Source organism: Pezoporus occidentalis, unplaced genomic scaffold (assembly GCF_034315485.1).
Source record: "Pezoporus occidentalis ecotype Australia unplaced genomic scaffold, CSIRO_AGI_Poc_V1 ctg5, whole genome shotgun sequence".
NCBI classification, from domain to species: Eukaryota; Metazoa; Chordata; class Aves; order Psittaciformes; family Psittacidae; genus Pezoporus; species Pezoporus occidentalis.
The window spans coordinates 4,981,420-4,993,609 of record NW_026915835.1 but is presented as its reverse complement, the minus strand read 5'-3'; the positions used below and the strand labels follow the sequence as shown (position 1 = coordinate 4,993,609).

General features: G+C 38.3%; 1 protein-coding gene across 2 annotated transcripts in view; it reads right to left on the bottom strand.

Moving 5' to 3' along the window:
* The window catches only part of TDRD3 (tudor domain containing 3), a 102,762-nt gene that overhangs the window by 56,610 nt on the left and 33,962 nt on the right, over positions 1–12,190 (bottom strand). The window lies entirely within an intron of this gene.

Below are 12,190 nucleotides of genomic sequence, written 5' to 3'. Positions count from 1 at the left end.
AATCTCCTCCACAACTACATTTGGAAATGGCATTTATGACCCTCATGGTGGTAGCCTGGAACCAGTTTCTTCTTGCAAAAATTCTGTTCAGACATTAGATCGGAGAATAAAATAAATTTGTTCCTCTAAACAGTGCTAGCTTTAAATGGATTCAGCTAATCAATTCAAGAGGGCAGATGTATTCTAACCTCCAAAACAGTTTTAAAAAATAATCAGAATTTTAACTTAAGTGCTCAGAATTTGTGGTACTTGTTATTCATTTTGACTAATATTTTCTATTTGAAGCCCAAGTTTTAATTTTTACGTAGCTGGCAATCTGCCTTCTCTGCACAGCTCTTCATTTTATTTAAATACATGACAGCAATCGTTAAATAATTGATGTTTGCTAAATATTCAGTCCAAAACATAGTACTTGCCCAAATAACATTTAAATGACTACCTACCAAGAAATCACCATTCCTCAACAAATAGAATGATTTAAGAAAGCTTAATATACATTAATGAATATTAAAACCAAGTATTCCTGAGTGCATCAAGAAATATTTTATTAAAGAAAGTAACATCCACAATATAACATGCAAGCAAGGCAATCAATTTGAAGGAAAGCACACTTAATAGGCCTTTTTGATGCTGAACATCATCCTCTCCAGCCCTGCCAGTGTTCTCAGACTAATGAACAATCCCAGTTGTGCTATAACCTGGTACTTGATGGGATATAAGTGTTCAAGTCAAACACTGACATCTACCAAATCCTGAGGGAACAGACCACCATCACCAAAAAAACCCCACAAACAAACCAAAAAACCCCCCAACGAAACAACAGAAAACCAAACCCAAAACAACCCAAACCCCCGATGCACTGAATGGGAAAAAATGCATACATAAGAAGAAACAATGTTATTTTTTATATAAAAGGCAGATTCTTGAGAAGAATAAAGCGGTAAGATTTGGCAGCTTGCATGGGAGTGCAGGATTTCCCAGCTGAGTGGCTCTGAGCTCAAGTACTACGACAATTCAGGTAACTACTGTAAATTAGCAGACCGGCTTAGCTGGAGTCAGAAGGTAAAGTAGGACAGCATTCCCACTCTGTACCAGAGGACACTAGAACAGATACATCCCACAGGTACTATCCTGTTCTCAAGGCTTCAACTGTGGTTGAATTATGCCAGAAGACTTCCTAGAAAGAGCAATACCATAAACTCTACAGGTTTCCCCTCTGCCATCTTCAGCGTAAAACTGAACGTCAGTTCAACAGCAGGGGTTAGGGGGACTACAGAAATTCATAAGCTGAGTTTTAGACTGTCAGGAAAGTCATGGGAAGATTCCTCCTCTTCTGTTCCTAATGTAAATGAAGTCATTCTTCAACTCTGCTGAAGCTAACAGGACTGCAGCTCTCCTACAGTTACTCGGCCTAGGATTTAGATATAAGCACTACCATTTTACAGCAAGAAAAAAAATGTTTTAAAAGACTGAACAAAATCAACAATCTGCCCCAGAATTAAATTCCTCTTATACAGGATAAGACTACTTCTGCTACCACAAAATTCGCTGTTGAGTCACAGAATCAGAATGGTTTGGGCTGGAATGGACATAAAGATCACCTAGTTCCAAACCCTCTGCCATTGGCAGGGACACCTTCCACTAGACCAGTCATGTTTTACTTTATCACTGCAAAGTAAAGATGCAGTCACAGCTGTCAAAATTCCACTCTGTTTTAGTAAAAAAAAAAAACAAACAAACAACAAAACAAACAGTTTATAACTTTGTATGTATAAATTTATACATAAATTTACTTTGGATTTTTCTTTGAGACAGAAGGGTAAAGAGAAACCCACTGGAAAAGACTATTCATTTTTGACTTGTGCTAATATAAGCAACAGCACTTAGCAGAAACATTGCTGACTGAGATCTCTGCCAATGTAACAGAGGCACCAATCACGAAATGCCACTGGGGACATCTATTACTTTGATTTAAGCAAACACTAAAGCTTTTCAGCAGAAGACTAATTAACATGGTTGTTAAAACAGTCTTCAAAAAAAGTGAACAAAGTGGGAGGGATATTTTATAGCTTGGGGTTGGTTGGTTTGGTTTTTATAGATATTTATTACATGAAAGCATAAATTACTTCCATGCATAAGAGCAGGATCAAAATTACTTTCAAGAAAAAAGATCAACAACTGTGTTAGCAAACCTATGCTAAACAACTTCAACAGAGGAAAAAAAGCAAAACTAGCAGAGCTTTTCAGCAACACATCAGGTGTTACTTTTGGTGCAACAGGATGTAGAAATACAGATTTCATCAGAAATGGTCAGAAATTGATCATAGAACAAACCGCAACCAAGAAACACTTTACACCAGAATTAGCCAAAGCACAGATTTCTCCTTCTTTAAAAGAAGCTTGGAAGTAATGTATATTCAGTCCCTCTTTCCATTTTGCCCTAATAGCTGTCTTAGACTATTTTATACAGCAACAAGTACTCCAAATACATGTTTAGATTTTCTTTACAACATTACAGAAAGTTCTTTTTTCCCCTCCCATTGTCTGTACAGTCTCTTATTAGAACAACCTAAGCTTTAGTTTTATGTATTTCTTGCTACAGGCTCACATATTTGAAGAGGAAAACCCAAACACATAAAAAAACCCCAAACCAACCCACAAACCAAACAACCAAAACATAACAGTATTTCTTTTTTAATAGATGCATTTACATAGGAAAAAAAAAACAAACAAAACAGACCCAAACATCGGTATCTCTCAAGTATGAAAAGGGAGTTGCAACAGGCAAAATTAACTCTTCAGGTGACATAATCCTTTCCCCCACACCACACAGATTAAGCCTGAAATTCTTTTTCCAGGCTGAAGGTAACAGAGGCCCCTTATTCATCCACTTTTAATTACAGTATATGGTGTGCTGAAGATAGGAACTTTACAGCATAAAGCCACTCAATCTTTATGTTCTCTATATTAGATGAAGGGAAGAAAAAAATCTGTCCCTGAAAAAAAACAGAGGACAGCAAAAACCTCTTTTGGAGTCAAAGAGAACAGCCAAACAGCGATGTCTGTTCTATTCATGCGAGTGCCTAACAGCATCTACATTCCCCATTCTGCCCATTTTGCAAAATATCACAACCTCAGAAAATGAAAGGTGAACTACGATACAATTCTGGTACGTTAATCCAATATACTTCCTACTGCCAAGAGGCAGGAAGCAATCCTAAACCACGCATGAACCAGACCACACTGCCGGAAGCAGCTCACAAGCTCCTCACTGCCACAAGCTACCAGGCAGTGCTGTACAAGCAGTGTCCTCGTCAATTCTTGCTCTCCAGACCTCCATACCAAGCTGTCTACACCTTCTCTCTAAAAGCCAGGGCGATAGGGAATAACCTGGAATAAAAATGCTGAGGCCAAAACCCTCAAATTTCCCTTTGCTCTTCCCATAAACAATCACTTCAGAATGACACACTTCTACTTAAGGTGAAGTAGCCAATAAAGAAATGGTAAAATAAATGGGTGAGAAGTACAGAGTGAGAAGCAGCAAAGCTCCGCAAAGCTAAGAAGACAAAGGCTAGCCAGTAGGTGACCACTGACATCTTACACTGACATTGATGAGAAATTATTTCCTTAACATACAATGCAGATACTACTACCTGGAACAGGAACCTGAAAGACTTAAAAGGAGGCAGCTGTGTTCCAACTGGCCACTTAGGTCACAAAAATAAAACCAACCAAAACCAACCAACCAAACACACAAACAAAACTCCACAAAAAAAAAAAAAAAAACAAACCTAAAAAACACAACAAAACACACACAAAAAAACGAAACACCAACACACACACAAACTGATACAGAACTTCTTTCCAGGAGGACTGCTAACTAGAATAACATGCATTGCAATCCTTTGGTTTCCAAGGAAAAAGGTATTCACTAGATTTGACTCTTGTACAGGTTTTAAAACAATCTCAAAAGCTATAAATCAACGTAATGTAGATAATTCAATTGATTTTTAAGGAATTACAGCAAGTAATGCTGCATGAGTCACATAGGGAATTTGTAGCCTTAGCATATTACTACAAATTAAAAAACAAAAAAATAAAAAAATCAGTTTACAATCAAATGGGCAGAAAGCTGCCGCAAATGGTTGAGGTGGTTATTTGTGGCACATCCTCTTGAGAGAGACTGGTAGGGAGAGGAAAAATAAATGCTTCGTCAGTTCTTCTACGTTATGTTTGCTGAAACCTGGAGGGATATCTCACCTATTCTTCCCCCACCCCCAAGCTCTGCTCATCCGAGACATGTAGCAGTACAATCCTCTTAGCAACAGCTTTTGCCAGAAGAACATCTCCTACAAAGTACCTAGATTTTTACCTTACCTTCAAATGAAACATTAAAACAAAGCCATTAGTAATGAATCAGCATTTTCTATGTGAACCATTCACATAAAAATCCAAATCTGCAATTTTTCTGTCAAAATGTTCTCAATAAGCTTCTGTGAGAAACAGATTTCAGTAATTTTTCCTTTGTAATACACATACTGCATCAGTGACAGGCAGAGGTGTTTTCCCACTGCTCCTTCAGATAAAGTATGACATCAATTTAATAACCCACTTTTGCACATTACAGGTGTGCACATTCTCCTTTTCTGTATTTCCCATTGCTAAGGGTTGTAATTCTATACTACCAATCTCAGCTGCGCCTCTACTTACCTCATTTTATCTTGTTTTACTTCATCAAGAAGAGACTATACCTGATATGGCCTAAATCTGTACAGACAGATTTCTGTAGTACTACACCATTACCACCTATGTCTGAAACATTGAAGAAAATCAGTGATATCAAGAGTACATACATTATTTTCTTGTCTACTCTATACTACTGGATCAAATACTTGACCTGCAAACATGCACATGTACACACACACATACACTTTAATAGGTTTAAAATAAGAGCTTTACACTAGAATTAAATCCACTAAAAAACTTTCTTAATAATGTTTATTTGTCACAAGCATGTTTTCCTCTAGTTGTAATTAACAGTTCATCCACAAACAGAAATGTTCAATTTTCTAGGCTTTTATTATCTCATCTTACATTTTTTTAGCAGTCCTCTGTAATTTTCTCCTATCATCTCTACAACTCACATTTTATTAAGGAGAAGCTTTCTTTAAGGAAAGAATAAAAGAAATTAATATTAATAAGCATGCTCTGTAAAATTTACAGATTTCAGATTCACAGCTCTTCACAGAATCAGTGATATTAGCAGAGAACACAAACTGCGCTAACAGTACTTCTTGTAATTCAGTGCCAGCCTACATCTTACAGTAGACTTTATATAGGTATTTTTCAATGTGTGTATGTAGAAATCAGAATGCTCCTTCTATTACTTGGCTAAGAAAGCACATTTATGCAATCATGCCACACAAAATGGAAGGGGGGGAGGAAATCGCAGAGAGCTTTAAAATTTCTCATACTTGGTAACTCCACAAAAGAAGAGAGAACAATTTTAGCAATAAAGCAATGTGCAACTTCAAAGAAAGCACTAGTACGAGACCACCACTGGATGTCAGTATTGTTCCACAGCAGAACCACTCTATCTTCTATGTTAGCTATTTTAAAAACTCAAGTTCTCTTACTAGGGTTTCAAAATGTTCCGCTGATTTTCAGCTGTATAAAGGATTTGCACTGCAATGTTACAAACGTTATTGAAGGGCTATCATTAAAACTGTTAAAAAAAAAAAAAAACAAAACAAACCAACCAAGAAAGCCCTCACATTTTAAAACATTATTGTGATAAACATGAAAATCAGATTTTTAAGAAGGTTTCTTCACATCCTATAAACTGCATAACAATACTGGGAAGGCAACTGACATTGTTCATCCTAACAATAAATTCTAAGATTAAAGAATAATGTAATATTATACAGACTACCAGACAAAATAAAATATGGATGGATCTTAAGGGTGAAAAAGAATAGAGAAGATTTTAGATAGATTCAAGAGCCCTGCCAAAATTAGGGCCAACTGTTCCTTTATCCACAATGCAACTGTCTGTAAGGAATGATAAATGTAGATTCAGTGACATTCTTGGCAGTTTTACTATTAATATTCTCACACCCAGAAAAGTGATTTTTTTCTTAACATCCAACCTCACTGCATTGCCTCCTCTTGCCTCATGTTTTCTGCACATCCATGGAGAAGAGACCATGCCTTTCCTTTTTGAAATCACATTTAAAGACTTAATTCCTACATCTTGAATGTCTTGCTCTGTATCTTGTTCATATGGCGTATCTTCCTCTCTACCTTGTACTTAATACCAATGATTATTGCTATCCAAATGTATTCTTGCTCTCCTATCACTTTTCCATCTTTCTAAGAACACTTTGAACTCTGACCCTGAGCACTCACAACTTTGCATTTCCAAGGAGTTTTGTCTTGTGTTTCCCCTGGGTACTTCACGCTCCATCACCCAGGTGTTTAATGACAGCATCAAATAAAATTTGACCTAGAAGATGCCTCACACAGCCTCAGATTTTGACAGTGAACCATCCATATTCATTCTTTCTAGTGCAGTCAAACCAGTTTCATAATTGCTCATATGAACTTAACCTAAACTTTTTCAGTATTTCAACCCCTAAATATGCAAACCCAAAATGTTAAATTAAGAAAATGCACTGTATTGTATCGCTATCCAAAACTCACTATGTTTTATGTGGAATTATCATAGAACACCAGATTAGAAGGGACCTTAAGTATCATCTGGTCCAACTTTTCTCGGCAAGGCATGACCTAGACTAGCTGTCCCAGCACCATGTCCAGCTGAATCTTGTGTCCAAAACTGGGGAGTCCACCACTTCCCTGAGAAGATTATTCCAATAAATCATAGAATGGTTTGGGTTGGAAAGGATCTTATGATCATCCAGTTCCAACACCTCTGTTATGGGCAGGGACACCTTCCACTAGACCAGGTTGCTCAAAGCCCCTTCCAACCCGGCATTGAACACCACCAGGGATGGGGCAGCCATAACTTCTGTGGGCAACCTCTGCCATTGTCTCACCACCCCCACAGTAAAGAACTTCTTCCTAATATCTAGTCTAAATCCCCCCTCTTTCAGATTAAAGCCATTCCCCCTTGCCCTATCACTACATGCCCTTGTAACAAATGCTTCTTAAGCTTTCTTGCAGACCCCCTTTAGGGCTGACTCTTCTCATTGCAAAAAATTAGCCTCTAGTGTCCAATTGGAATCTTACCAGGAGTAACTTGCAACCATTACCACTCCCCCCCACCTTTCTTTTCCATGTCTCCTTGTAAAAGGAAGTCTCCATCTTCTTTGTAGCTATCCTTTAAATATTGGGATGTTATGCTAGCAAAAACCTATTTGCACCATTCAGAAAACACACTGAGAATTACAGAATTTTGGCTGTAACTAGTTACGCATCTAGATGGACATGAAGGTACTTTACCTTTAAAGCGTTACTGACATTCCTACAACTGGTGCACAGCCACTACAGCACCTCAGTTACCTGTGCAGCTAAACTTGCATCCCAGCTACCTACACTTTCACTGCTGGGGATACACCACTTCCTTAAAAGCAACCTCCAACCCAGGTCAAGCTGAAACCCCAGAAAGGGATTCATAAGCTGTGCATTCCCAAGCTCATATTCTCACAGGTTTAGCTGATAAAATCTAAGGCCTAAGACTCTCTGAGAGGCCTATGACACTTGACTTTCATTAGAAACACCAGCTAAGAAAGCCAATGTATTTTAGAACAAACAGAAACAGCAGGGCTGTACATTACACGGTAAAAACAGAATGGCTGTCATTAGTGCCCCTCCTTCCTTTTTTAAATGCAGGGAAGTTAATTATCTAGCAGTAAAATTTATTTTGTCAGTGAAATCATGACCTAAGGAAAGAAAGCACAGTAAACAGTCAAGGGGAAGAAAAGAAAAATATAAATGTGGTGCTTTCAACAAAACTTTACCTTCTTCCTAGGTTACTTCTACCTGAAACTTTCAGTAGGAATGGGATAAAGACCAGTAACTTAGCAAAATTTCAGTCCTAAGCATATGCAACACTAAACACTACAAAAATTATTTTATTGTGTAATTAATACTATTTCAGCATCTGATAGTGAGGCCGAACATAAACACCCACTGTGCTTCTCCTTCAGGACCTCCTACTCTGCACTCAGCCCACCCCACCTCGCTGCAGAGCCAAGTCCTTCCCCCTTCTTCCAACACTGGAGAGGTGAAGGGTCTGGAAATAACTGCTTTCCCCAATAAGCAGTAGTTTTCCCCTCTCCTGAAATAATACAGGGAAGGAGACCTGCCTCATAGCTGTGTCAGTAGGGTCCTGAGTCAGGATTTGGTGGTGAGAAGGCTTCTGCTAGGGGTTAGAGGGAGAGGGCACCACAGCACTCCCTGTAGTACTCCAAGTGTTTCAAAGTCTGTATTACTGTCATGATTCTCCAGTCGCCTTTGCTAACGCAGCTTCTTATCCCTTTTCACAAGACAAGAACTACTTTTATACAAGAGCTTGAGTAACCAGTGATAGTTTTAGAATTATTCTTTAACACGTTTGACATGCAAACAGAAGTATAACTCTATTATTAGGTGAGCCTGACAGTCCATCATTCTCTTTTACACCTCCCTAGACCCACACACCACTCTTTTTTCATTACTGGCACAATGTATTGCTTTTTTCTTCCCCCCCCCCCCTCCAGCCTCCCTGAAATTACTCTGTTCCAAAAATTAAGCATCAAAAGCAAGTTTTCAGCATATTCTTCATCAAGTTCTTACAAAGAGAATATGCATTTTTAGATATTTTAACACTTTTTTTAGGGAGGTGTTTATAGTAGTACCTCCCATAGTGCGATATGTAGTGTGACATAGTTTTTTGCAAGTCTGCTTTCTTCTAAAAAATTCCTATTGCTGGAAATGCAATTCTTGGGGCTTCTTTTAACACAAAAAGGTTTGAAACTGTATCATGAGACTGGCAGCATATCTTTCACAAGCGTATCACGACAGAAAAATTAAGATAAACTTTGTGCTTGAACCAAACATAAAACTTGTAACACCTTTACAGCCACGTTATCCTTCTCCAATAATGCAACCATCAAAAATCTCAGACTCTATGCTCTTTCCTAAATGTAATATATTTCACTCACCAAGTACTTTACCTAAAATATGTAAATAGTACTAAAAACCAGAACAAACCTCATTTGTTAATCTAAGTTCTCAACAGAAGAAAATAATCACTTGTAAAACCCAGGCCCAGAGTCAGAAATCCTATAAATCAGAGACTGTCTTATCACGCAGGTCTCCAAGAGGCTGGTTTCAGGACACCCACTGCTCTTCTCCAAGCAAGAGACTGCGAAAGGCAAAAATGCATGTGGAAAAGCCTCACTTGAATAGACAAGAACCTGCTAAGCAGGGTACTCTCTGAAAGGGCTGTGTATCTGTTGAATTTACTTCCTTATGCTTTCAAAACGCTCAAATTAGATGGCCTTCGCTGAATGTTGTAATGCTCATCTCTCTTCACTGGCATCTGTAAACAAGGTAAGAAATCACTGAAGGACAGGATAAAAACTGCAAATTAAGTTGTCAGATGTACATGTGGCAGGCTTTAATAAATTATATAGCTGCACTTTCAGGGTATTGTTTGTGATGTTCTTTTAAACTGCATTAGCAGCCATATGCAAATATAAGTACCCGCAAGGCTTATATACCTTCACTTTAAAATAATTCCAAAAGCTAACGATAAATACTTTGACAAGGTGGCTTACATTCAAAAATTATCTTACAAAGTATAAATTTTTAACACGAAAGATGTCAGAATCTGAAGTACTTCTTGAGAAGTACAGAAGGAAATGGATTGAAAGGATGAAAGAAAACAGAATTTTCAACAAATAAAAGACCATCATCACCAGCTGCTTAACATCCATCTATAAGGAAGTTCTGCCCATCTCAGCTATGAGTGTATTTTCTAGTCCTGCATGAACACAGCAGACAGAGAGGGTAACTTTCTCTACTGGAAGTATCCAACCAAGTTCCATGACCCAGCAGTCCCAGGCACAGCAACAGGTTGGGCAAAGAAGAGATTCAGAGCAGCCCTGTGGAAAAGGACTTGGGGGTGCTGGTCGATGAGAAAATGAACATGACTAGGCAGTGTGTGCTTCCAGCCCAGAAAGCCAACCATATCCTGGGCTGCATCAAAAGGAGCATGACCAGCAGGTCAAAGGAGGTGATCCTGCCCCTCTACTCTGCTCTTGTGAGACCTCACCTGGAGTATTGTGTGCAGCTGTGGTGTCCTCAACATAAAAAGGACATGGAACTTTTGGAACAACTCCAGAGGAGGGCCACGAGGATGATCAGGGGACTGGAGCACCTCCCGTATGAAGACAGGCTGAGAAAGTTGGGGCTGTTCAGCCTGGAGAAGAGAAGACTGCGTGGAGACCTCAGAGCAGCCTTCCAGTATCTGAAGGGGGCCTATAGGGATGCTGGGAAGGGACTCTTCATTAGGGACTGTAGTGACAGGACAAGGGGTAAGGGGTTAAAACGTAAACAGGGGAAGTTTAGATTCGATATAAGGAGGAAATTCTTTACTGTTAGGGTGGTGAGGCACTGGAATAGGTTGCCCAGGGAGGTTGTGAATGCTCCATCCCTGGCAGTGTTCAAGACCAGGCTGGACGAGGCCTTGGGTGATACGGTTTAGTGTGAGGTGTCCCTGCCCATGGCAGGGGGTTTGGAACTTGATGATCTTAAGGTACTTTCCAACCCTAACTATCCTATGATTCTGTGATTCTATGACCCAGAGGTAATCATCAATCCCATTAAAATGCAGACACAGGGATCACTTATTTCACCACCATGTGTGTGAGACCAGGAGTGTTGGAGTCAAGCAGAGAATAGCTGTGGCCACATACCATCTTTTTATTGTGGAGATTAAAATTCTATATAGCTCTCATTCACCGTTTAGATAGTTACACACAGAGAATCTTAGCGAGAAGAATGGGTTGCTACCAAGTCCAAGAAGACAGCCCAAAGCTCAGGAAAAAATAGACACTTAAGATACTATAAATTTATTCTTTTTTTTTAACTGTGAGGAATTATTATTTAATGATTAAAAAACCCTATGTTTCTTGACTTTGGAATAAAGTTCCTGGGAAGTCATAAAGCCATTATTACTGATGACTTAGACAAAACAGTAAAGGGGTGCCAAACTTTATATTTAAAAGCCAAAAATTTATGGACATGCTTCAAATGAAAAATTAGGTTAATTATGCTGACCAAACAACAACAAAAAAATTAAAAGACTGAGCAAAAGTATTCTGAAGGATTAATTTGATAAAAGCTAATAATGAAGACATTTCAAAGCATATGCAAGAAACCTCACGGATGACAAGGCTGATAAAGGACCAAGATTCAAAAGGATTGATAAAGAAAAAGCTGTAATACACAAGCTTTTTTTTTTTACATTTATTTCTAAAAAATTAAATCTCTACAGAGACTGGAAAGTTTCCAAACTTCAGTTATTGTTGAAGTTATTCCCCACATCTAAGCAAGGTTCTCGAGCTGACTGTACAATATAAAAGGTCTTAGAATAAATACAACAATAACAACAAAACCCACTGGGAATAGCGAGTATTTACCCAAGAGTTCTAGAAAAGCCAAAATACAAAACTGCTGACATGCTTTAAATAAACATTTCCTCCAGAAGAATGGAAAACAGTAAAACAACACACAGTATTTTTAAAAGGAACAATTACATGAAATCCTAAGAACTCCCTAGACCCATATGAAAAAAGAATCGTATGATAGAGATTATAAGAGAGACTAGAATCTGTAGGCTTTTGAGAAACTTGTGAGCTTGCAGGTGAAGATGATACTTTTGGCAGATAGAAAATGTCCCACCCACAGCTATTATAGTTCTCTGAAAGATAAAGAAAAGTGTGTGAAAGAGGAAAGGAGGCGGGGAGTAGAGGGTAGAAATAATGGTGTTGAAATAGTTCTGGTAAAATCCTTCACCAAAGGTTCTTAAAGAAACAGAATTGTTAAGGCACAAAAAGAAAGAAGAATCTTTTTTCCTCACATATTAAGACACAGTAAGAAGGAATATCAATACAGTGGTTCCTCTTCTAGAAGATTAGTTAACAGTGATTATCCCACTGGTTTGCATTCCATACACCAA